Source organism: Eleutherodactylus coqui, chromosome 6 (assembly GCF_035609145.1).
Source record: "Eleutherodactylus coqui strain aEleCoq1 chromosome 6, aEleCoq1.hap1, whole genome shotgun sequence".
Classification (NCBI taxonomy): Eukaryota; Metazoa; Chordata; class Amphibia; order Anura; family Eleutherodactylidae; genus Eleutherodactylus; species Eleutherodactylus coqui.
Window position 1 is genome coordinate 229,504,522 of NC_089842.1, and position 25,622 is coordinate 229,530,143.

The 25,622-nt window shown below is 46.1% G+C and overlaps 1 protein-coding gene across 1 annotated transcript in view; it reads left to right on the forward strand.

Moving 5' to 3' along the window:
- The first annotated feature begins 8,891 nt into the window (after nt 1-8,891).
- Nucleotides 8,892-25,622, forward strand: part of LOC136631635 (cortexin-3-like) — a 45,426-nt gene continuing 28,695 nt past the window's right edge. Inside the window, exon 1 of the mRNA XM_066605921.1 lies at nt 8,892-9,053. The gene's annotated coding sequence lies outside the window, so the exon portion shown is untranslated. The remainder of the gene's footprint in view (nt 9,054-25,622) is intronic.

Sequence of the window (25,622 nt, forward strand, 5' to 3'; positions counted from 1 at the left end):
CATCATTGTTATAGGTGAGGAGGTGCATTAAAACCCCTGAAAGCACAAAAATAGAACAGACAGCTCTCGAAAATCGCGGCGTTAGGAACACCACTTTCAAGCGCAAGTTTGACTGATGTCATTAAAATCAATGGGAGTGTTGAGCCGCGGTTAGTATGGCACTCAGGACACCGCGCTAATAAAAAGTGGTGTGTGTGTCTGAGAGTGGCCTGCGGGGCTACAAACTAGTTTTCATGTAGTGCAGAAAATGCGTCATGTTTGAACAGATTACACCAAAGGGCTAGGTCATGTATGGAAATTCGTTTTGCAGCTTTAGGGTGCGTTCACACGAGCGCATAAACGGCGCGTTTTTGCGCCCAATCGTATAAACGTGACCATCTGAGGCATTGGTTTCCAATGTATTCGTTCGCACGGGCGATTTTACGGCGCGTAAAAACGGCAACCCGAAAAAAACGGAACATATGCGACCGAAATACGCGCCAACGCATATTCGATGGCCAAAAAGATAGTTTGCAAACTAGGAACAAACGATAATACGCTTTCTAGCTCTGGTCATGATCGCCGAAAAACGTTCTATCCGGCGATTATACGCTGCACTCGTGCGAACGTAAGTACGCCTACGCTCGTGTGAACGCACCCTTATGCAGCACTATCTAGGTATGGGTACGAAGGGGCGAGGCGGTTGTAAGCCTGGGGGGAGCCCCGAGCTGAACTTTTGCATCCAGGCCCCTGAGCCTTTAGGTACGCCCCTGACCAAGATTATCTGTATACCAACCTCCGGCTTCCCCTGACCACACTACTGGCCCGCACGAGTCGCAATAAGAGTCTACAAACCTGCCACGGATCGTTATATAATAATCACGCCCAAAATGAAGTTCGTTGTGGCCACCTTGAGGAAAGAGGTTGCTGAGCTTCAAGTATTTTGTGCCACCTACCAGGTAAAGGTTTCTAAACTACAAAGGGAGGTAGACAATTTACAGGGACAACTTCTGGAGTTGCGCAATTCAGGTTCTGATGTCTGCATGCCATTGCCAGCAAAGTTCAGTGGGGACCTTCATCAGTACCGACAGTTCCTTAACCAGTGCTGCATTTACTTCCAGATGCAACCTACTCCATTTACCAGTGACAGAAAAAAGGTATAATTAACCTTCTCACTGATGAGGGGCTTGCATGGGTCTCGCCGTATGTGGAAACAAACAGTAACCTCCTCGACAATCTCAATGCCTTCCCTACCGCCATGGATCAAGTCTTTGATTACCTGAATCGCTGTGCCACGGCAGAGGGTAGGTTACATAACCCACGACAAGGGCCACGCTCTGTTGCTGAACATACGGCAGAATTTCATCGCTGGGTGACTGATGCCACATGGAACCTTGCCACCCAGAAGAGTCAGTTCCAACGAGGATTATCAGAGCTAGTGAAAGATGAGCTTCGCAGAGCCAAGAACCCTGACAATTTGGAGGACTTTATTCAATTATGTATTCGAGTTGATCAGAGACTTGCAGAACGAAAGGAAGAGCAACTGCAGTTATTTAGAAACGACCCTGCCTATTTTTTCAGTCAACCAGCATTGAACACTCCACAAATGACTTAAACCATACCTGAACCAATGCAGATTGATATCATCCGAAAACCTCTTTCCTTAGCAGAGAAGGAAAGGCGCCATATGGAGAATCTATGTCTCTATTGTGGGGGCATGGGACATTATGCTGTTTACTGCCCTAATACGTTCCAAAAGGCTATTGCCTTTACCAGTGCTAAGACCATAGACAAATCTGATGTTTCCAAACCACCAAGTTTCACAGGACATCCCATCGATAACTCAAGTTAAAAATGGGATATGTCCCCCATCTTTTTACTTTGTCATTCCCATACAAGTCCTAATTAACGGCCATAAATTACAGTGCTCCACTATGATAGATTCTGGAGCTAGAGGGAATTTCGTGGACTTTAAATACACTCTTGATAACAACATTTCAAGCAGGACAAAACCCATACCCAACGATATGAAAACTGTGGATTGTTCACCATTGTCTTCAGGCCTGTAACTCATGAGACAATCGAACTTCAAATCATTATTGAACTTGATCACTATGTAACAATTAGTTTCCATCTGATCTCTTCTCCCAAGTTTCCAGTTATTCTAGGAATCTCTTGGTTTTCTACTCATAATCCTTCCATCAACTGGGACTTTAGGACCATTAGCTTCCCCTCTCAGTACTGTAAAGAAAGCTGCCAGATGTCACTACCCACCCTCGAACATACTCACACCTCTGAGGATTGTCAGTAGAATACTGATAAGTTGCCGCTTCAGTATGACCATTCAAAAATATCTGCAGCAAGAAGAAATCTGACCATCTTATACAAATAGCTGCTTCTGTGTACTGACCTCTTGCTTTCCCTGACTCCTCTACCAGCCCGCACATGTCGCAATAAGAGGATCCAAACCTGCACCTGATCGTTACACTGACGCTCTTACAACTTGGTGTAGTCAACAGGATATGGACCTGCACACGAGCGTCTACACAGTCCCTACAGTGGTGCTTCAGACATGTGCCTGTTGCAGCGGTAATGGGAGCGTTGATGGATTGACCAGTCTCTTGCTGGTTTTAGAGGTGGTTTCCACCTTCTGGCTCAGTGGGTGTGATTTGCTGGGGTCACATATGCTGCTTCAGCATTTAAAGATAAGTCCTGTGTTCTTGTTTACTTTTCCTAATTGCATTTGTTTGTTTATTCTTTTGTTGGTTTCGCCCTGGTCCATGTAGGGTTACTAAGGCCCCAGGAACGAGTGCAGGCCCGCATCTATCAGAGCGATCAGTCTGCTGTGCTAGGCAGGGCTTCCTCCCCCGTTGTCACGTAGTAAGGGAAAGATTACCCGTTAATTTTATGTTGGTTGTTGTACATTGGGCACTTGGGTGCATATCTGCAGGTTACAGATCCAGCACGTCCTTGTACGTAACAGTACCAATGTTGTAATTGGCCTGCTGAAAAATCTTATAATGGAGATTGCCCAGTTAAAGAAAACCAGTGCATACCAAGGAGGCACTATCCGAGACTTAAGAGAGAAAAACCCAACTTTTACAGTTGTTGTAGGTGCATCAGCAACTTGTCCAGAAATGACCAGCCTCAAGGGCCAAGACTGAATGAACAGCGACTGTTACATAAGAAAGAACTATTGCCATAGGACGGTTGGTGGAAAATTCTAATAAAGATTGCTCACTGGCTTTACAAAGACTGTCGGGTTGCTGTTCAGTCATAAGAGCAACCTTTGTATGTAATCCATTAAAAAAAATTTTGTGCAGAGAAATGTGTACTAATTTATTTCATTGGATTGTCATTATCCTGTCCCCCAAGTATCAGCGTGTCATTATCCTGTCCCCCAAGTATCAGCGTGTCATTATCCTGTCCCCCAAGTATCAGCGTGTCATTATCCTGTCCACCCAGTATCAGCGTGTCATTATCCTGTCCCCCAAGTATCAGCGTGTCATTATCCTGTCCCCCAAGTATCAGTGTTTCATTATCCTGTCCCCCAAGTATCAGTGTGTCATTATCCTGTCCCCCAAGTATCAGCGTGTCATTATCCTGTCCCCCAAGTATCAGCCTGTCATTATCCTGTCCCCCAAGTATCAGCGTGTCATTATCCTGTCCCCCAAATATCAGCGTGTCATTATCCTGTCCCCCAAGTATCAGTGTGTCATTATCCTGTCCCCCATGTATCAGCGTGTCATTATCCTGTCCCCCAACTATCAGTGTGTCATTATCCTGTCCCCCAAGTATCAGTGTGTCATTATTCTGTCCCCCAAGTGTCAGCGTGTCATTATCCTGTCCCCCAAGTATCATCGTGTCATTATCCTGTCCCCCATGTATCAGCGTGTCATTATCCTGTCCCCCAAGTGTCAGCGTGTCATTATCCTGTCCCCCCAAGTATCAGCCTGTCATTATCCTGTCCCCCAAGTATCAGCGTGTCATTATCCTGTCCCCCAAATATCAGCGTGTCATTATTCTGTCCCCCAAGTATCAGTGTGTCATTATCCTGTCCCCCAAGTATCAGTGTGTCATTATACTGTCCCCCAAGTATCAGTGTGTCATTATCCTGTCCCCCAAATATCAGCGTGTCATTATCCTGTCCCCCAAGTATCAATGTATCATTATCCTGCCCCGCAAGTATCAGTGTGTCATTATCCTGTCCCCCAAGTATCAGTATATCATTATCCTGCCCCCCAAGTATCAGTGTGTCATTATCCTGTCCCCCAAGTATCAGTGTATCATTATCCTGTCCCCCAAGTATCAGTATATCATTATCCTGCCCCCCAAGTATCAGCGTGTCATTATCCTGTACCCCAAGTATCAGTGTGTCATTATCCTGTCCCCCAAGTATCAATGTATCATTATCCTGTCCCCCAAGTATCAGTGTGTCATTATCCTGTCCCCCAAGTATCAGTATATCATTATCCTGTCCCCCAAGTATCAGCATGCCATTATCCTGTCCCCCAAGTATCAGCATGCCATTATCCTGTCCCCCAAGTATCAGCGTGTCATTATCCTGTCCCCCAAGTATCAGTGTGTCATTATCCTGTCCCCCAAGTATCAGCATGCCATTATCCTGTCCCGCAAGTATCAGTGTATCATTATCCTGTCCCCCAAGTATCAGCGTGTCATTATCCTGTCCCCAAGTATCAGCGTGTCATTATCTTGTCCCCCATGTTTCAGCGTGTCATTATCCTGTCCCCCCAGTATCAGCGTGTCATTATCCTGTCCCCCAAGTATCAGCATGTCATTATCCTGTCCCCCAAGTATCAGTGTGTCATTATCCTGTCCCCCAAGTATCAGCGTATCATTATCCTGTCCCCAAGTATCAGCGTGTCATTATCCTGTCCCCAAGTGTCAGTGTGTCATTATCCTGTCCCCCAAGTATCAGCGTGTCATTATCCTGTCCCCAAGTATCAGCGTGTCATTATCCTGTCCCCAAGTGTCAGTGTGTCATTATCCTGTCCCCCAAGTGTCAGCGTGTCATTATCCTGTCCCCCTAGTATCAGCGTGTCATTATCCTGTCCCCCAAGTGTCAGCGTGTCATTATCCTGTTCCCCAAGTATCAGTGTGTCATTATCCCGTCCCCCAAGTATCAGCGTTTCATTATCCTGTCCCCCAAGTATCAGTGTGTCATTATCCTGTCCCCCAAGTATCAGCGTGTCATTATCCTGTCCCCCAAGTATCAGTGTGTCATTGTTCTGTACCCCAAGTATCAGTGTATCAGCATGTCATTATCCTGTCCCCTAAGTGTCAGCGTGTCATTATCCTGTCCCCCAAGTATCAGTGTGTCATTATCCTGTCCCCCAAGTATCAGTGTGTCATTATCCTGTCCCCCAAGTATCAGCGTGTCATTATCCTGTCCCCCAACTATCAGTGTGTCATTATCCCGTCCCCCAAGTATCAGTGTGTCATTATCCTGTCCCCCCCAATATCAGTGTGTCATTATCCTGTCCCCAAGTGTCAGCGTGTCATTATCCTGTACCCCCAATATCAGTGTGTCATTATCCTGTCCCCCAAGTGTCAGCATGTAATTATCCTGTACCCCCAATATCAGCGTGTCATTATCCTGTCCCCCAAGTATCAGTGTGTCATTATCCTGTCCCCCAAGTATCAGCCTGTCATTATCCTGTCCCCCAAGTATCAGCGTGTCATTATCCTGTCCCCCAAGTATCAGTGTGTCATTATCCTGTCCCCCAATATCAGCATGTCATTATCCTGTCCCCCAAGTATCAGCGTGTCATTATCCTGTCCCCCAAGTATCAGCGTGTCATTATCCTGTCCCCCAAGTATCAGTGTGTCATTATCCTGTCCCCCAAGTATCAGCGTGTCATTATCCTGTCCCCCAAGTATCAGTGTGTCATTATCCTGTCCCCCAAGTATCAGTGTGTCATTATCCTATCCCCCAAGTATCAGTGTGTCATTATCCCGTCCCCCAAGTGTCAGCGTGTCATTAGCCTGTCCCCCAAGTATCAGCGTGTCATTATCCCGTCCCCTAAGTATCAGCGTGTCATTATCCTGTCCCCCAAGTATCAGCGTGTCATTATCCTGTCCCCCAAGTATCAGTGTGTCATTATCCTGTCCCCCAAGTGTCAGTGTGTCATTATCCCGTCCCCAAGTATCAGCATGTCATTATCCTGTCCCCCAAGTATCAGCATGTCATTATCCCATCCCCCAAGTATCAGTGTGTCATTATCCTGTCCCCTAAGTGTCAGCGTGTCATTATCCCGTCCCCCAAGTATCAGCGTGTCATTATCCTGTCCCCCAAGTATCAGCGTGTCATTATCCTGTCCCCCAAGTGTCAGCGTGTCATTATCCTGTCCCCCAAGTATCAGCGTGTCATTATCCTGTCCCCCAAGTATCAGCGTGTCATTATCCTGTCCCCCAAGTATCAGTGTGTCATTACCCTGTCCCCCAAGTATCAGTGTGTCATTATCCTGTCCCACAAGTATCAGCGTGTCATTATCCTGTCCCCCAAGTATCAGCGTGTCATTATCCTGTCCCCCAAATGTCAGCGTGTCATTATCCTGTCCCCCAAGTGTCAGCGTGTCATTATCCTGTCCCCCATGTATCAGCGTGTCATTATCCTGTCCCCCAAGTGTCAGCGTGTCATTATCCTGTCCCCCAAGTGTCAATGTGTCATTATCCCGTCCCCCAAGTATCAGTGTGTCATTATCCCGTCCCCCAAGTATCAGTGTTTCATTATCCTGTCCCCCAAGTATCAGTGTGTCATTATCCTGTCCCCCAAGTATCAGCGTGTCATTATCCTGTCCCCCAAATGTCAGCCTGTCATTATCCTGTCCCCCAAGTGTCAGCGTGTCATTATCCTGTCCCCCAAGTATCAGCGTGTCATTATCCTGTCCCCCAAGTGTCAGCGTGTCATTATCCTGTCCCCCAAGTGTCAGCGTGTCATTATCCTGTCCCCCAAGTATCAGTGTGTCATTATCCTGTCCCCCAAGTATCAGCGTGTCATTATCCTGTCCCCCAAGTGTCAGCGTGTCATTATCCTGTCCCCCAAGTGTCAGCGTGTCATTATCCTGTCCCCCAAGTGTCAGCGTGTCATTATCCTGTCCCCCAAGTATCAGCGTGTCATTATCCTGTCCCCCAAGTATCAGTGTGTCATTATCCTGTCCCCCCAGTGTCAGCGTGTCATTATCCTGTCCCCCAAGTGTCAGCGTGTCATTATCCTGTCCCCCAAGTGTCAGCGTGTCATTATCCTGTCCCCCAAGTATCAGTGTGTCATTATCCTGTCCCCCAAGTATCAGCGTGTCATTATCCTGTCCCCCAAGTGTCAGCGTGTCATTATCCTGTCCCCCAAGTGTCAGCGTGTCATTATCCTGTCCCCCAAGTGTCAGCGTGTCATTATCCTGTCCCCCAAGTATCAGCGTGTCATTATCCTGTCCCCCAAGTATCAGCGTGTCATTATCCTGTCCCCCAAGTATCAGCCTGTCATTATCCTGTCCCCCAAGTATCAGCCTGTCATTATCCTGTTCCCCAAGTATCAGTGTGTCATTATCCTGTCCCCCAAGTGTCAGCGTGTCATTATCCTGTCCCCCAAGTATCAGCGTGTCATTATCCTTTCCCCCAAGTATCAGCGTGTCATTATCCCGTCCCCCAAGTGTCAATGTGTCATTATCCCGTCCCCCAAGTATCAGTGTGTCATTATCCCGTCCCCCAAGTATCAGTGTGTCATTATCCCGTCCCCCAAGTATCAGTGTTTCATTATCCTGTCCCCCAAGTATCAGTGTGTCATTATCCTGTCCCCCAAGTATCAGTGTTTCATTATCCGGTACCCCAAGTATCAGTGTGTCATTATTCTGTCCCCCAAGTATCAGTGTGTCATTATCCTGTCCCCCAAGTATCAGCGTGTCATTATCCTGTCCCCCAAGTATCAGCGTGTCATTATCCTGTCCCCCAAGTATCAGTGTGTCATTATCCTGTCCCCCAAGTATCAGCGTGTCATTATCCTGTACCCCAAGTATCAGCGTGTCATTATCCCGTCCCCCAAGTATCAGTGTGTCATTATCCTGTCCCCCAAGTATCAGCGTGTCATTATCCTGTCCCCCAAGTGTCAGCGTGTCATTATCCTGTCCCCCAAGTATCAGTGTGTCATTATCCTGTCCCCCAAGTATCAGTGTGTCATTATCCTGTCCCCCAACTATCAGCGTGTCATTATCCTGTCCCCCAAGTATCAGCGTGTCATTATCCTGTCCCCCAAGTATCAGCATGTCATTATTCTGCCCCCCAAGTGTCAGCGTGTCATTATCCTGTCCCCCAAGTATCAGCGTGTCATTATCCTGTCCCCCAAGTGTCAGCGTGTCATTATCCTGCCCCCCAAGTGTCAGCGTGTCATTATCCTGTCCCCCAAGTATCAGCGTGTCATTATCCTGTCCCCCCAATATCAGTGTGCCATTATCCCGCCCCCCAAGTGTCAGCCTGTCATTGTCATAGTATTTCGGGCTCTGTTCTTGCTCATTGCACACACAGGCATCACCTGATGTGATTTCAGTGTTACAACAAGTCGCGCCCACCAGTTGCTCCATCATGTTTTTGCATTGCCTGCTCTTCTGCATGAGATAAATCCTTTGGCACACGCAGTGTTAACAGCCCCCATCTCTTTGCTCCTGACCAGAGGAGGGGGCTTATTCCATCTCCCATCAGTAAGCTGCAGCAGCCAATCACAGCTCCTGGGCTCGGATCATAGGTGGTCCGGGGAGGCTGAGGGAGTGAGACCTCTTCCGGGCGTCACCATTCGCTGCTTCTTGTGAATTAATTGCGGATGCTCAGCCTCGGGGTTGCTATAGGTACCAGTTGCTAGTAGCAACCAAAACACCGGCGGCATCCCCCCCCCCCCCCCCCCCACATCCCCCATCTCAGAAATGCGGGGGAAAGACAGGCTAGCAGCTGGAGAGCAGATGCCGGGGGGACACGTTCATCGCTCCATGTGAAGACCCCCAGAGACTTGCAAATAAGGCGATTAAAGAGGCGGCGCGAGGAATGGGCATACTGAAGTTCCTCATCAACAGGTAAGGAGGCGACGTGCCTGAGCAGCTGGCATTTAGCTGGGCACTGCCTATTGTCTGCCATCTGTATTCAGCCGCAGCCGTCATGTTCACCGCCGGAACCTGACATATATAACATAGAGGGGTCACTTCTAGTCAGACATCCGCACCCCTGCCGCCAGACACATCCTCCACTTCCAGCAGTCAAGGAGTTAATCTGCTGGTTCTGATCCGTCCGCCGGTGCCCGGGTCAGGTGAGTTCTGCCGCATTTAACTCTTTCGGTGACAAAAATGTACTTAGTTTTTGTGAAAATCTGACTAATTTCAAGACTAAATCAAATGATTGCTTCACGCCAGGAAGTCCTGCGCCGTGTCCACCGATGTATTGCGCCATTTTCCTCAAACGTAACAGCGTTACTATTCTTTATTTTGTTTATGATGTGAACTAAATATGAGGCGTGGCTAATAAACGCAGGTTTTTTTCACGGCTGCACGATCCCAGATATTTGGCGCAGATGTACGGTTTCATGGAGTAGCACCAAAATGTTTCGGAAATGGGGGGAAGTCGGCGCCAATTACGGAAGAATGACTGTCTCCGATATAGGCATATAAAGGCAGGTTGTCCCAACGACAAGACGACATTACAAGCGCCCATCGGACCATAACGATATTACCGCTACCTAGGAGGTACGTAGATAATCAACTGGTTGCTACTACAACTCCCATCATCCAACGGGAGAATTACAGAATGCCAGAGTCGGGAGTTCAGCAGCATGGAGCTCATATCTGAGATCTGAATTACTAATTATCTCAGAGCTCTGACTCATTATCTCATTTATTTGACTTATTTTGTCATAGCGCTGACTTTTTATTACATGGCTCTGGCGTATTATCTCAGATATCGGAATTATTATCTCATAGTACTAATTCTCATGTCAAATACCTGACTTACTATCTCAGTTCTGACTTATTATCTCATAGTTCTGCTTTCTTATCTCATAGCTGTACCGCATCATCTCATTTATGTGATTTATTACATCAAAGCTCGGATTTATCTCGCAAACACTGACTTATTTCATAGCTCTGATTTATTTTCTCATTAGCACTGGCTTATTATCTCAGAGCTCTGACTCGTTATCTCACAAACACTGACTTATTTCATAGCTCTGATTTATTATCATCCCATAGCTCTGATTTACCTAAGATACCTGACTTATTTTATCATACCTCTGACTAAATAGCTAATAAACATTGAATAATATTTCAGAAACCTGATTTATCTCATAACTCTAATTTATTATTTCAGATACCTGAATTATCTCATGGTGCTAATTCTCATATCAAATGCGTGACTTACTATCTGACTTATTATCTTATAGCTGTGACTTATCTTAGATACTGACTTATTATGTCATAGTTTTCATTTATTATCTCAGATACCCAATTTATCGCATACCACTTATTCTAATCTCAGATAACTGATTTACAATCTCACAGTTCTGGCTTATTTTATAGATCTGATTTATCTAAGATATCTGATTATCTCTTAGCTCTGACTTATCTCTCAGTTATTATAACACAGCACTGACTAATTATCTCAGCCATCTGACCTAATTATTTCTCTGTACTGGCTTATAAATTCCCATACCTGCCCTATTGTCTCGTACCACTGACTTCTCATCTTAAATACCTGATTTACTGACTTTTCTCATAGCACTTATTATCTCAGATATCTGACTTATCACATGAGAAGTCGGTGGTACGAGACAATAAGGCAGGTATGGGAACTTATAAGCCAGTGCAGAGAAATAATAGCACTTATTATCTCAGATATCTGACTTATCACAGATACATAAATTGTCTCATAGTGCTGACTTATTACTACCTCACTTATCTCACAATGCTTACTTATTATCTTAGATACCTGACTTATTATCTAATATAGCTGACTTCATCTCTCACAGCTCTGACTTACTATCTCAGATCAGGGCTCATTCACATTGCCGTTTGTAGATTGAGGTTTCCTGTTCCATCATGGAAGCAAGAAAACAGAATCGCTGGTAGAAATAAATCCCTCCTATGATGTAAGCGAACGGCACCAAATGGACCCCAATCACTATAAAGGGGTCCTTCCATCTTCCGTTGTTTGGAATTGTGGGAGGAGAGAGCGCAGCGTTCCGATCTGATTCATCCAGGATTAACTGATTCTCTAATGGACACAGATGTGAACGAGCTCTTAACATCAGACTCATCCTCAGAGCACTGGCTTATTATCCCAGGTACATTACTTATTACGCTAGATCTGACCTATTATCCCAAATACCTCATCCTTCTTTATCTCTGGTCTCCGCCTGATCTTCTCAGATATCAGACTTATTATTTTAGCTGATTTTCTCAGATAGGTGACTAATTATCTCAGCTTATATCTTAATATCTTATCTCTTTCCTTGGGTATCTGACTTATTATCTAGGATACCAGATTTATTGCACTGACTTATTATCCCAGGACTTTGGGATATCTGTCATTTCCTTAGTATGGTCTTCTCTAATGTAGTGTTTGATAGCTCTGACTTACCTCAGTGTTCTGAGTCACGATATATTTAATATTTCATATTAGTTAACCAAACTTAATAAAGGGGTTGTCCCGCGGCAGCAAGTGGGGTTATACACTTCTGTATGGCCATATTAATGCACTTTGTAATGTACATCGTGCATTAAATATGAGCCATACAGAAGTTATTCACTTACCTGCTCCGTTGCTGGCGTCCTCGTCTCCATGGTGCCGTCTAATTTTCAGCGTCTAATCGCCGGATTAGACGCGCTTGCGCAGTCCGGTTTTCTTCTTTTCTGAATGGGGCGGCTCGTGCCGGAGAGCGGCTCCGTGTAGCTCCGCCCCGTCACGTGCCGATTCCAGCCAATCAGGAGGCTGGAATCGGCAGTGGACCGCACAGAAGCCCTGCGGTCCACCGAGGGAGAAGATCCCGGCGGCCATCTTCACCAGGTAAGTAAGAAGTCACCGGAGCGCGGGGATTCAGGTAAGCGCTGTGCGTTTTTTTTTTTAAGTCCCTGCATCGGGTTTGTCTCGCGCCGAACGGGGGGGCTGTTGAAAAAAAAAAACCCGTTTCGGCACGGGACAACCTATTTAAGCCCCATTTACACGGGATGATTATCGCTCAAAATTCGCTCAAACGATGTCTTTGGAATGATAATCATTGTGTGTAAATGCTACTATCGTTTGCTTTTCGGCCGGACGATGATTTTATGTTGAGTTTAAAATCCATCTTTTGGCCGGACAGCTGATAGCAGGGACCACATGCTGTGATTCTCCACGGGAGCGCTGATAACATTGTTTTCGGTTGCGGTCACGTGGTAGAACAAAGGGGCTGTATGCTGATAACAGACCACCCGCTGTTATCTGCATGCAGCAAAGGCAGGCTCATTTATATGCAAATGAAGCTTATAAGCTGCTAATGGGCATTAGTGCCCATTAGCATCTTATGTAAAATGATCGTTGAAACTGTCATTCTCCCTATAATTTGAACAAATTTTGAGCTATCATCTTTGCGTGTAAATGGGGCTTAATTATCTTATACCACTCACTGACTTCTTATCTTAAAGTACCTTTACACAGTATGGCAGCCATGCTGAAGACTATTGCTCCTGTGCTTTTACATAAAATGGATATGAAAAGTCTACACACCTATTAAAATACCATGTTTTTTCATGTTAAAAAAGATGGATCATTGCAGATTTATTGCCAGCTTCGCTGTGACCCGTTATCATGGGCTACAGGGATTGCTTTTAATTACATTTTTGGGGAGGCGAACAAAAGAAATATAGTCATTCTAGTATTACTTTTTTAAATCCATTTACGGCGTTCACCATGCATGAAAAATAACAAAGTATTTTCATTGTTTGGGCTTTAATGAGCGCGGTAATACCTCTAACATGCTGCTTGATGTTTGTTTGATATTTTTTCTATTGTGGGCTGCATTCCCACGAACGTATATCGGCTCGGTTTTCACGCCGAGCCGATATACGTTGTCCTCGTGTGCAGGGGGGGGGGATGGAAGAACCAGGAGCAGGAACTGAGCTCCCGCCCCCTCTCTGCCTCCTCTCCGCCCCTCTGCACTATTTGTAATGGGGAGAGGTGGGAATGGGCGGGCTAAGTTCCGAGAATTAGCCTCGCCCCGTCCCGCCTCTCCCCATTGCAAATAGTGCAGGGGGCGGAGAGGAGGCAGAGAGGGGGCGGGAGCTCAGTTCCTGCTCCTGGCTCTTCCATCCTCCCCCCCCCCCTGCACATTAGGACGACGTATATCGGCTCGGCGTGAAAACCGAACCGATATACGTTCGTGGGAATGCACCCTAAAAAAGGATTTTGTGGGGAAAATGTGTATTTTCTTTAATTTGCATGTATTTTTCTTTCAATTAAACTTTAATGAACATTTTTGGGCACTATTCAAGAGCACTTGAAGATACGATCACTGGATAGTACACTGCATTACTTATGTACTGCATTCTACTAAGCCTTTGACTGCAGCCTATTAGACTCTGCCGGAGACGGGTTTAATAGGCTGAGATGCATGGCAGACATGGAGGCCTTTGTCAGGCTTCCGGCTGCCATGCGAACCCATTGGTACTTTGCAATCACACTGTGGGGTACAGATGGGTGACAGAAAGAGCCCCTCCCCCTGTCATCTGCTTACATAGTTGTTATTGAATGTGGTATGTAAGGGGTTAAATTGCCAAGATCTGAGCTTTCTCCATTCTTGGCAGTTAGAGCAGGGGCCTGGCTGTCAGTAGTCAGCAAAGCCACTGCCTTAGGGCTCTTTCACACGAGTGTAGCAATTTTCGGTTGGCTGTGTCACGGCCACAGCGTGACTTGTGCGCCAATTCAGATGGCCCGGTGCATATATGCCGAACCCGGATTGCCGTCGGGCAGGGGGAGACAGTTTATCTCTGATAAACAGCCTCCCTCTTTCTGCCCACTCACCGGCTCTCGGCAAAGGAAGGGGGCGGGACAGGGTGGGAGCTAGTGTGCTAAGCTCCCGCCCCTTGTCGGCTGCCAGCAATGGGATGAGACGGGGTCGGAGCTTAGCAACTAGCTTCTGCCCCATCCCGCCCCCTCCCGTTGCAAACATCCGGCAAGGGGCGGAGAGATAGGGAAGGGGGTTGGAGTTTAGCAGATATGCTGCTAAACTCCTTCTCACCTCCCTTCTCCAGCAGCTACTATTGGCTCCCCTAGGAGTCTATGGGAGCCGTCACTATATTCTGGCCAGGAAGATAGTTGCTGAGCTGTCTTTTCTGGCCAGCGTATGCGCCCATATGTGGTATCCTGGCCAGCTGGGCACGTTTATGCCGCGGACATATGCTGCATCAGATGAGCAGCGTATATTGGCCGAGCGTGAAAGCGCAGCCGATATACGCTAGTGTGAATAAAGCCTTAAAAAGATGTTTGTCCAGTTTTATAGCCCGTTAGCGAGGTTAAATAAAACAAAATAGTTTAATGTAAAGAAAAAGAATCCAGTTAAAAAAAATACACGATATACACGAAAATACAACCCAAAAAATGTACATATTTTGTTATTTATCTCACATGTTGAACACCGTAAAAATAGTTTTAAAGAGTAAGGCCAGAATTCCTATTTTCCTTTTTTTTTTTGCTTGCGTCCCAAAAATGCAATATAAAGCAATCCAAAAGTCAGTAGTAATAATGTCCCTCGTAGTAACCCCAGTATTAATAGTGTCCCCCATAACGAGCTGACTGGTAATTGTGACCCCTGTCAGTGGCATCAGTATTAATAATGTGCCGCTCTAGCAGGGCACTGACCCACAATCATTCACCTCATTCACTCCATTGTTCCCGTTCAGAGGCAGCTGCCACTACTGTGATCAGAGTGTGACCCCCTGACTTCTCCACTCATTGTCTGCATGCAGGACCGCAGACACCGGGAAAGGGGGGGAAGGTCAGGGGTCACATTCTGATCACAGTACTAGCAGCCACTGCTGCCAAACAGGAGCAATGGGGCCAGTGAAATGAATGCTTGTTGGGTTGCTGCCTAGCCGACTCGCAGGCACAGCTGGCAATTATTTTTTACCGGCCATTAACATTACCTCTGAGGTCCTGCAGACCCTGTCACCTCATGATGACAGCCCTGTCCTCCTCTCCCCACTGTGGCATCACTGCACCCTCCACAGTGAGGAAGAGATTGAGTGGTGGTCAAGCATGACCAGTGCCGCTCCATTCATCTTCAGTGTGACTGCTGGAGATAGCCAACCGCTTGTCCCCAGCTATTTCCATCAGCCCCATTGAAATAAACGGAGTGGCAATGCGCACAAGTGATCAGCGCTCAGTGCAATCTCCATTTCACTGTGAGCGGGTGCAGCGAGCCCACAGTGATGAGAAGAGGAGAACATGGGACCCCTGTTCTGGGGATCAGCGGAGGTCTCAGCGATGACTGACTTTTATCACCTATCCTGTGATAAAACAATGGGGAATATTATCCAACTTATACAAGAACTAGCTGATATACCCGGCTTCGCCCGAGTTAATTTTGTACTGGTGTTTATCTGGTGTTCACACGGAAAATCTTATGTAGTCGTGGTTACTTTAGAGATACTGAGGAAAAACATATGTTCACCATTTTGCATGGTTCTTTGCGTTACACAGGAAACACCATGTGGAGGTAACCATGTGATGTTTCCTTTATATAAAATGACATCAGGAAGTGGGAGAATTAGATTACGTACATAAAATTTGGAGGCTAATTCTTTTGCGCTTAGAATTCAATAATTGAGTTGGGACCCATTAACTTTTCCAATTTATGACATAATCAATGCTCGTGCCAAAATTCAAGTTTCTTTGACACCGGGAAGTGAAAGAATTAGATTCCGTATGTAAAATTTGGACGCTAATTGTTTTGCGCTTAGAATTGAATAATCGAGTTGGGACCCATTAGCTTTTCATATTTTTGACACAATCAATGCCCGTGCCAAATCTCAAGTTTCTATGACACCAAGAAGTGAGAGAATTAGATTCCATACGTAAAATTTGGATGCTAATTGTTTTGCGCTTAGAATTGAATAATCAAGTTGGGACCCATTAACTTTTTCTATTTATGACATAATCAATGCTCGTGCCAAATTTTAAGTGAGAGACTTACATTCCGTTCGTAAAATTTGGACGCTAGTTATTTTGCGCTTAGCATTGAATAATCGAGTTGGGACCCATTAGCTTTTCCTATTTATGACATAATCAATGCCCGTGCCAAATCCCAAGTTTCTATTACACCAAGAAGTGAGAGAATTAGATTTCGTAGGTAAAATGTGGACGCTAATTCTTTTGTGCTTAGAATTGAATAATCGAGTTGGGACCCATTAGCTTTTCCTATTTATGATATAAACAATGCCTGTGCAAAATTTCACGTTTCTATGACACCGGGAAGTGAGAGAATTAGATTCCGTTCGTAAAATTTGGACGCTAATTCTTTTGCGCTTAGAATTGAACAATCGAGTTGGGACCCATTAGCTTTTCCTATTTATGATGTAATCAATGCCCGTTCCAAATTTCACGTTTCTTTGACACGGGAAAGTGAAAGAATTATATTCTGTACGTGAAATTTGGATGCTAATTCTTTTGTGCTTAGAATTGAATAATCGAGTTGGGACTAGAGATGAGCGAACGTGCTCAGCCCCGCCCCTTTTTCGCCCGAATACCGCGATTTTCGAGTACTTCCGTACTCGGGCGAAAAAGTTCGGGGGGCGCCGTGGCGGCGCGGGGGGGTTGCAGCGGGGAGTGGGGGGGAGAGGGAGAGAGAGAGGGCTCCCCCCTGTTCCCCGCTGCTACCCCCCGCACCGCCGCGCCTCTCCCCGCCCCCCGGCGCCCCCCGAATCTTTACGCGCGAGTACTGAAGTACTCGAAAATGGCGGTACTCGGGTGCGTAAGTACTCATTACGAGTACGTTCGCTCATCTCTAGTTGGGACCCATTACCTTTTCCTATTTATGACATAATCAATGCTTGTGCCAAATTTTGAGTTTCTATGACATCGGGAAGTGAGAGAATTAGATTCCGTTCGTAAAATTTGGACGCTAATTCTTTTGCACTTGGAATTGAATAATCGAGTTGGGACCCATTAGCTTTTCCTATTTATGACATAATCAATGCCCGTTCCAAATTTCACGTTTCTATTACAAGGGAAAGTGAGAGAATTATATTCCGTACGTAAAATTTGGACGCTAATTATTTTGCGCTTAGAATTGAATAATCGAGTTGGGACTCATTAGCTTTTCATATTTATGACACAATCAATGCCCGTGCCAAATTTCAAGTTTCTATTACACCAAGAAGTGAGAGAATTAGATTTCGTAGGTAAAATGTGGACCCTAATTCTCTTGCGCTTAGAATTGAATAATCAAGTTGGGACTAGAGATGAGCGAACACCAAAATGTTCGGGTGTTCGTTATTCGTAACGAACTTCCCGTGATGCTCGAGGGTTCGTTTCGAACAACGAACCCCATTGAAGTCAATGGGCGACCGGAACATTTTTGTATTTCGCCGATGCTCGCTAAGGTTTTCATGTGTGAAAATCTGGGCAATTCAGGAAAGTGATGGGAATGACACAGTGACGGATAGGGCAGGCGAGGGGCTACATGGTGGGCTGCATCTCAAGTTCACAGGTCCCACTATTAAGCCACAATAGCGGCAAGAGTGCCCCCCCCCCCCCACTGTCAGCATAAAGATCGTCCTCCTCTGGCACAGCTGTAACAGCTGTAGCAGAGAAGAACGATGTTTGCCCATTGAATTCAATGGAACCGGCAATACAGCCGACTCCACTGAATGCAATGGGCTGCCGGCGATCGCAGGATGAATGGTCGGAAAGGGGTTAAATATATAACCCCTTTCCTGCAATTCATCCAGAAATGTGTTACACTAAAAATATATACCGGCGTATAAGGCGACGGGGCGTATAAGACGACCCCCCAACTGTCACCTTATACGCCGGTAATACAGTGGAGCAAAGAATAAAAAGCATTACTTACGTTTTTAGATGATCTGCGGCGCTCCTGCAGGCTGTCACTCCCTCCTGGTCCACGGCAGACAAGCTTTCTCCACGAAAGACTTTAAATCCCTGCCTCCAGAAGCACATGTGCCTTCAGCCAATCACAGCCAATGACAATGATGTCATTGAATGGCTGTGATTGGCTGTGTTTCTGGAGGCGGGGATTTCAAGCCTTGAAATCCCCGCCTCCAGAAACACAGCCAATCACAGCCATTCAATGACATCATTGTCATTGGCTGTGATTGGCTGAAGGCACATGTGCTTCTGGAGGCAGGGATTTAAAGTCTTTCGTGGAGAAAGCTTGTCTGCCGTGGACCAGGAGGGAGTGACAGCCTGCAGGAGCGCCGCAGATCATCTAAAAACGTAAGTAATGCTTTTTATTCTTTGCTCCACTGTATTACCGGCGTATAAGGTGACAGTTGGGGGGTCGTCTTATACGCCCCGTCGCCTTATACGCCGGTATATATTTTTAGTGTAACACATTTCTGGATGAATTGCAGGAAAGGGGTTATATATTTAACCCCTTTCCGACCATTCATCCTGCGATCGCCGGCAGCCCATTGCATTCAGTGGAGTCGGCTGTATTGCCGGTTCCATTGAATTCAATGGGCAAACATCGTTCTTCTCTGCTACAGCTGTTACAGCTGTGCCAGAGAAGAAGGATTTGTCTTCTATATGTTCTCAATGGGGTCAGCGCTGCTGCCGCTGGCCCCATTGAGCGCATATAGAATGCATCCATAGCGAGCAGCGGGAGGGGCAGATTTCAATACTCGGGTGACACCTTATCTCCCCAGCCACTCACAGCAGGGGGGTGGTATAGGGCTTAAACGTTGCAGGGGGAAGTTGTAATGCCTTCCCTGTCTTTATATTGGCCAAAAAAAAGCGCTAACGTCTCAGGGAAGAAAGTTTAATTTACCAGAACACCGCATGGTGTTCGTTACGAATAACGAACATCCCGAACACCCTAATATTCGCACGAATAGCAAGCTCGGACGAACGCGTTCGCTCATCTCTAGTTGGGACCCATTAGATTTTCCTATTTATGACATAATCAATGCCCATTCCAAATTTTACGTTTCTATGACACGGGAAAGTGAGAGAATTAGATTCCGTACATAAAATTTGGACGCTAATTCTTTTGCGCTTAGAATTGAATAATCGAGTTGAGACCCATTAACTTTTTCTATTTATGACATAATCAATGCCCGTTTCAAATCTCAAGTTTCTATTACACCAAGAAGTGAGAGAATTAGATTTTGTACATAAAATTTGGACGCTAATTGTTTTGTGCTTAGAATTGAACAATCGAGTTGGGGCCCATTAGCTTTTCCTATTTATGACATAATCAATGCTCGCGGCAAATTTCAACTTTCTATTACACCAGGAAGTGAGAGAATTAGATTCCGTACGTAAAATTTGGACGCTAGTTCTTTTGCGCTACAATCGAATAATCTAGTTGGGACCCATTAGCTTTTCCTATTTATGCCAAATTTTAAGTTTCTATGACATTGGGAAGTGAAAGATTTAGATTATGTATGCAAAATTTTGACGCTAATTCTTTTGCGCTAGAATTGCATAATCGAGTTGGGACCTCTTTACTTTTCCTATTTTGGACATAATCTATGCTTGTGCCAAATTTCATGTTTCTATGACATTGGGAAGTTGGAGAATTAGTGGCGAGTCAGTGAGTCAGTGAGGGCTTTCGTCTTTATATATATAGATTATGAAACTTTTTTTTTCACACGCCGCTTTTGCCAATTTTTTGAAAAAAAGACTTCATGGGAGGAGGCGTGGCCTTCTGCACTCAATATGTCTACTATAATTTATGCCAGAAACTGATGTCAATTATGGGGTAAATCTTTGCCAGCTCCTTAAGGCTGGGTTCACACAGGGCGGAATTTGGCCGCGGCAAATTCGCCCGCGGCCGCTAATCTCGGGATTAGCCAGCCATGTGGACGAGATTTCTCAGAAATCTGGTCCACACGGGACGGCCAATCCGCTGCGGTAAACCCGGCTGAAACCGTGGCTGCGGCCGCTGCAGCCGCGGTTTCTGAAGATGCAGCATGTCTATTTACTTTTCTTTTTTGGTTATTTTCGTCGCGGCCGCGCTCTCCTCTATGGAGCGCTGGCCGCAACGGAAAAGCGAGCGGCCGGGCAGCTTCAAAGCTGCCGCGGCTTAAACCGCGGCGGTTTTCCCGGCGGAAATCTCGCGTTTTTTTGCTGCGGCCAAACCGCGAGATTTCTGACGGGAATACGCCCCGTGTGAACCCAGCCTAACTGACATAGTTTTGCCTGACTGGCACATGGAATGGCCAAAGATACACCTGATTCTCAAGAGGTGTGCATCTTCCACGCTGATTATATCGAGAGGTGTAGAAAATGCGTATCTCGATATATATTTACCCTACATCTTTTAGTTGAAAGGGTCCCCAAATAGTAAGTTGATTGCAGAGTGCTGCCGCTGAAAACCTCAACGATCAGCTGTAATTTAAGTAGGAAGAAACCAATCAGCAAGTGTTTCATTTCCTTGCAGTGCCCCCACAGGAGACACAAAGTATTACATAATACCCAGTGGAATCAATGAGCTGTCTGTGCAGTTCATGGATGTGTCAGATCCTCCTTGTAACAACTCTACACCCAAGCTTACTGAGAGAACAGGAAAAGCCACGCTATTAGAGTACTTGAAATAGAGAGTACCAATGAGGGTGTATAGAGAGACTTATAGGCCATGCAATACTCATTGGGAATAAGCTAGGCAAATGAGTGATGGAATATCGACCCATAGGGTAGCTACCATCCAATAGGTGGTGCTGTGGAGGAGTTTTCCATCCCTCATTTGCATAGCTTTTTCCAAGGAAGCATTGCATGGCATATAAGACCCCTACACTCTCGTCATACTCTCTCCTCTCCCCAAGGAAAAACATTATCCCTGGTACTCATGTTGATGGCTTCTCATCTAACCAACTGCCATCCTGAAACAGTACATGGGTGTTCTGATTTAGCTTATATCCCTAGTTATGTTGCCAGGGGTGCCCCAAGCCTTTACACTGCCTAAGGCTGCATTCCCACGAATGTATATCGGCTCGGTTTTCACACCAAGCCAATATACGTCGTCCTCATCTGCAGGTGGGGGAGGATGGAAGAGCCAGGAGCAGGAACTGATCTCCCGCCCCCTCTCTGCCTCCTCTCCGCCCCTCTGCACTATTTGCAATGAAAGGAGGCGGGACCGGGGCAGGGCTAAGTTCCGAGAATTAGCCCTGCCCCCGTCCCGCCTCTCGCCATTGCAAATAGTGTACGGGGGCGGAGAGGAGGCAGAGAGGGGGCGGGAGCTCAGTTCCTGCTCCTGGCTCTTCCATTCTCCCCCCCCCCCCCCCCCTGCAGATGAGGATGACGTATATCGACTCGGCGTGAAAACCGAGCCGATATACGTTCGTGGGATTGCACCCTAAGGCAAAGTGTGAAATTGTGTTCCTTCCCCACCCCACCCCCTGCAAAAAGGACATTCCTTTTACAGACATTGTAAATGCCAATACATACAATATATTTGAAGCATTGAGACTTGTCCGAAGTGACAGAGTAATAGTGCCCAAATAGTAATAGCGAACCTGTTAGTTGTCCCATAAATAATAGTGACCCCCTTAGTGGCCCCATTAGTAATAGCGGACCCTATAATGGTCCCAGTAACCCCTGTTAGTGTTCTCACTAGTAATAGTGACCCCGCTAGCGGTCTCAGTATTAATTATGTCCCCTAGAGTCACCCCAGTAATAATAGTGACCTCCATAGTGGCCCCAGTAGTAAAAGTGACCCCCTAGTGGCCCCATAGTGGACCTCGGGCAGCAACCTTCAAGCACTGAACTCACTCCGTCTGCAGTTCACTTCTGCCTACCATCACTGTTGTAATCAGTTTGTGACCCCCTAACCTTCCCCGGTCTCCAAGCTGCATGCAGTAGTGCGGATGCCGGGATGGGGGGGAAGTGTAGGTAGGTGGTCACAGACTGATTACAACAGCAGCGGCTGCCGGAAGGGAGCTGTGGACTGAGTGGGTTTAGTGCTTGTCGGCTTGCTGTACAGCCGGCTCGCAGCTAACAATTATTTTTTACCGGCCATCAATATGGCTGCAAAAAAAAATAAGCACTGTCCAGGAGGTAACCCGCCGCCGCCCCTTTGAGGTCCTGCAGACTGCCTGCCTAAAGCATCAGTCTCAGGTTACCCTATGGAAGGGGCACACCTGTATGTTGTAAGGCCTGTTAAAAGGTTGGATATTGACTCATAGGGAAACAACCTTCCAATAGGTGGTGCTGTGGAAAATTATTCCATCGCTCATTTGCATAGCATTTTCCCAGGAAGCATTGCATGTCCTACAGGACTCCCTACACTCTTGTGATGCTCTATCCAATGAGAAACAATCCCCTCACCAATACTGGGAAGAAAAGTAGCATCATCCCTGTTCTGTTAGTAACGGGGTTGAGGCCAACAAAATTGGCCCTGTAACTCTATCCAAGGGCCCTGCAGCCGCAGCCTCCTTGTATAGGCACCATTGTCTATTTATCCCGAAAAAGGGGCACCAAGACAGTTTATTTCTACCACTTTGGACCACATCACTTGCTCATATTTGCAGGAGGAGGGGGAGTGGGGTCACCTCGTGTCACTCCGGTATCTGCACGGTATTTGACATAGCAGAGAAGCTGAGCAGCTTTCACTTGTCTGCAGACAGGATGCAGATGGCAGAGGGGATTGGGAAGGGATTTGATCAGATCACATTCATCAGGTTATTTTAAGATTTAGGTTCATTGTGATAGAGCTGGCGGCCGCTCGTCAACTCGCAGTCTGCTTTTCGTTTTGTCTTCTATTTTCTGTCCTCCGAGCTGCCGGCACTTTCTACTTCTTCTAATTTTTACTGACAGGTTTAGCATATTTTATCCCAAACCTTGTGACAATGCATGTAGGCATGTCCACCCTTGGGCCTGGGATCTTTATGTTCTTTCTTAGTCCAGCCCCCAATACTCAACATTCTTACAAGTCCTTAATGAATTCTTACAAATTGCAATGAAGTGTAACTAGAGTCAAATGAGCCCCGGAGATAATTTCAGACATCTTTGGCTTCTCATTTGTCTAACACATCTCCATATTTTCTCACCTCTGTACAAAAACTCCGTCCATAATGCTCCAGACGGTAATAATGCTCCCCTTGGTGCCCCACAAAGTAACAGTGCTCCTCAAATAGTAATAGTGCTCCCTTTAGTCCCTACATGGTAATGGTACTTCCTTTGTGCATCCACATAGTAACAGTACCCATTTTGTGTTCCCATACATTAACAGTGTTCCCATTGTGTCCCCATACAGTAACAGTGCCCCATTGTGCTGCTATACAGTACTAGTGCCCCCATACAGTAACAGTGTCCCCATTGTGCTTCTATACAGTACTAGTGCTCCATTGTGTCTCATACAGTAATAGTGCCCCCTTTATGCCCTCATCCAGTAATAGTGACCCAATTCTACCCTCATATAGTAATACTTGCCCCTATTATACCCTCATATAGCAACAATAGGCCCAATAAAAACAAACTCACACACATCCATTCCCACAATGGGAAGCCAATCCTCTCCTATGCCGGCACCTCAATGTAGGCAGAGCAATGCAGTGATGTCATCATGCCACCTGAGCTAAAAGTCTGCCAGCTTCCAAGCCCTGGCTAATGTAAATGCAGGATACTGGTCACTCTCTTCTCTCACCTAATTTCATCTGGATCCAGGTACACAGGAAAAGCAGCACTTGCACAGGGATTCAGGTAAACCTCCTTCTCCTGTGTAACACTTTGTAGGTTAGAAAGAAAAAAAGATAGATGGAAGCAAATAACATGTGACTGCAGGATCAGACTACACATAGAGTCTGTTTGTAGTCTGTAACCATGGAGACACATAAGTCTACACAGGAACTGCATACACCAAAAGGTAAATTTTTAATCAGGTTAATTTTTTGGATGGGGTATCCCATCTACCAACTACTGATGATGACCCATCCAGCGGATGGTTCATCAGTTAAAAAAGGCGGGATTACCCCATTTAAACCTTTTATATCACCTGCAACTAGTAGATGCTTCTAGAATTCCCCCACGCCTCCCAATAATCAGCTGATATTGTTAAGGAGCAACGACAGCCAATCATTTTATCTACAGCCTGGAGGGTAGCAGTCCTCGAGATTGACACTCTATGGGGTATTTGGGGTGATTGGGAACCCCATAATTTGTGCCAAAGAGCTTACACTCTACATGGTGGCTTATGCATTTTTAAAGCCACTTGCTTGCAGAACAATGCATGCGAGAGTGTATCACACATCCAGTCTGGCACATGGCAGCTGCTGGCAGCAGACTTGGACAGTGTTGTGTTCACATAAGCAGATAATTAATATGTATTTACTGTCGGAAAAGCCAAAGTGGTGTAATCACAGGCTGCTGCGTGCACTCAGATCCGCGCCGATGAAGAACACCCTACATTATCAGTCAAAGATCGCGTTCCGGCAGACAGCTTTATATTCTTCTAAATTACACAACTGTCTAATGCAAATCATGTCTGCTCTCATACGGCACATTAGCAAGATTGGAAATCGCTATAAGGCTACTTGCACACGGATGTTTTTTCCATTCGCTGTTTGGACCAAAAATATTGGTATCCCACCATAGTACCCTTCAGTGATCCCCTCACAGAAATACTGACACCGTTAATGGCGCCAATAGTAATAGTGATCTTGATAGTGGCCCAAGTAGTAACAGTGACCCTTCTAGAGGCTCCTGTAGTATTAGTGCTCTTAGTAGTGGTCCCAATGGTAGTAATGTCCCCCATAGTGGCACCAGTCGTAAAAAGTGAGACCCAAAGTGGCCTCAGTAGTAATAGTGTCCCCCTTAGTGGCCCCAGCAGTAATAGTAACCCCTCTTTAGTAGCTCCAGTATTAATAATGACCCCCATTAGTGTCCCAGTCTTAATAGTGACCCCCCCCCCCCCCATAGTGGACCTCTAGGCACATAACAAGCATTTAATTAACTTCTGATCCCAGTCTGGCGCTGGCGTAATCAGAGAGTTAAATGCTTGTCGAGTAAAGGGGGAAGCAGGACATGCCTTCCACCGCCTGTGACTGTGGGATAGCATCCCAAATCCAGGACTGTCCCGCAAAATCTAGGACGGTTGGCAGGTATGATTGTACTATTGTACAGAATCTGTTGTGCAGTTGTTGCTTCACACCGTTCGCCATCTGGAACATCACGACATCAGCCCCAGCCCATGTGACTGTCTTTATTACTGGGCACCAATGAGTGGCTGTTTTCTGTCATTGCCGAAGAACCCAGTAGGGTTCAGTGTATAATGTGTCGTCCTTCTCAAACCTCCATCTAGGGAAAGACCCATTGGTCCTGTAGGTTCGAGACATTGGACCTTCCCTATCGGGGAGGTCACCAAATTTTTATGCAAAACCCGCCATATCAAAGTTGGTTAAGGATAGTATTCGCACTCCTTTGTTACCCCTTTTGAGTTCCTTGCA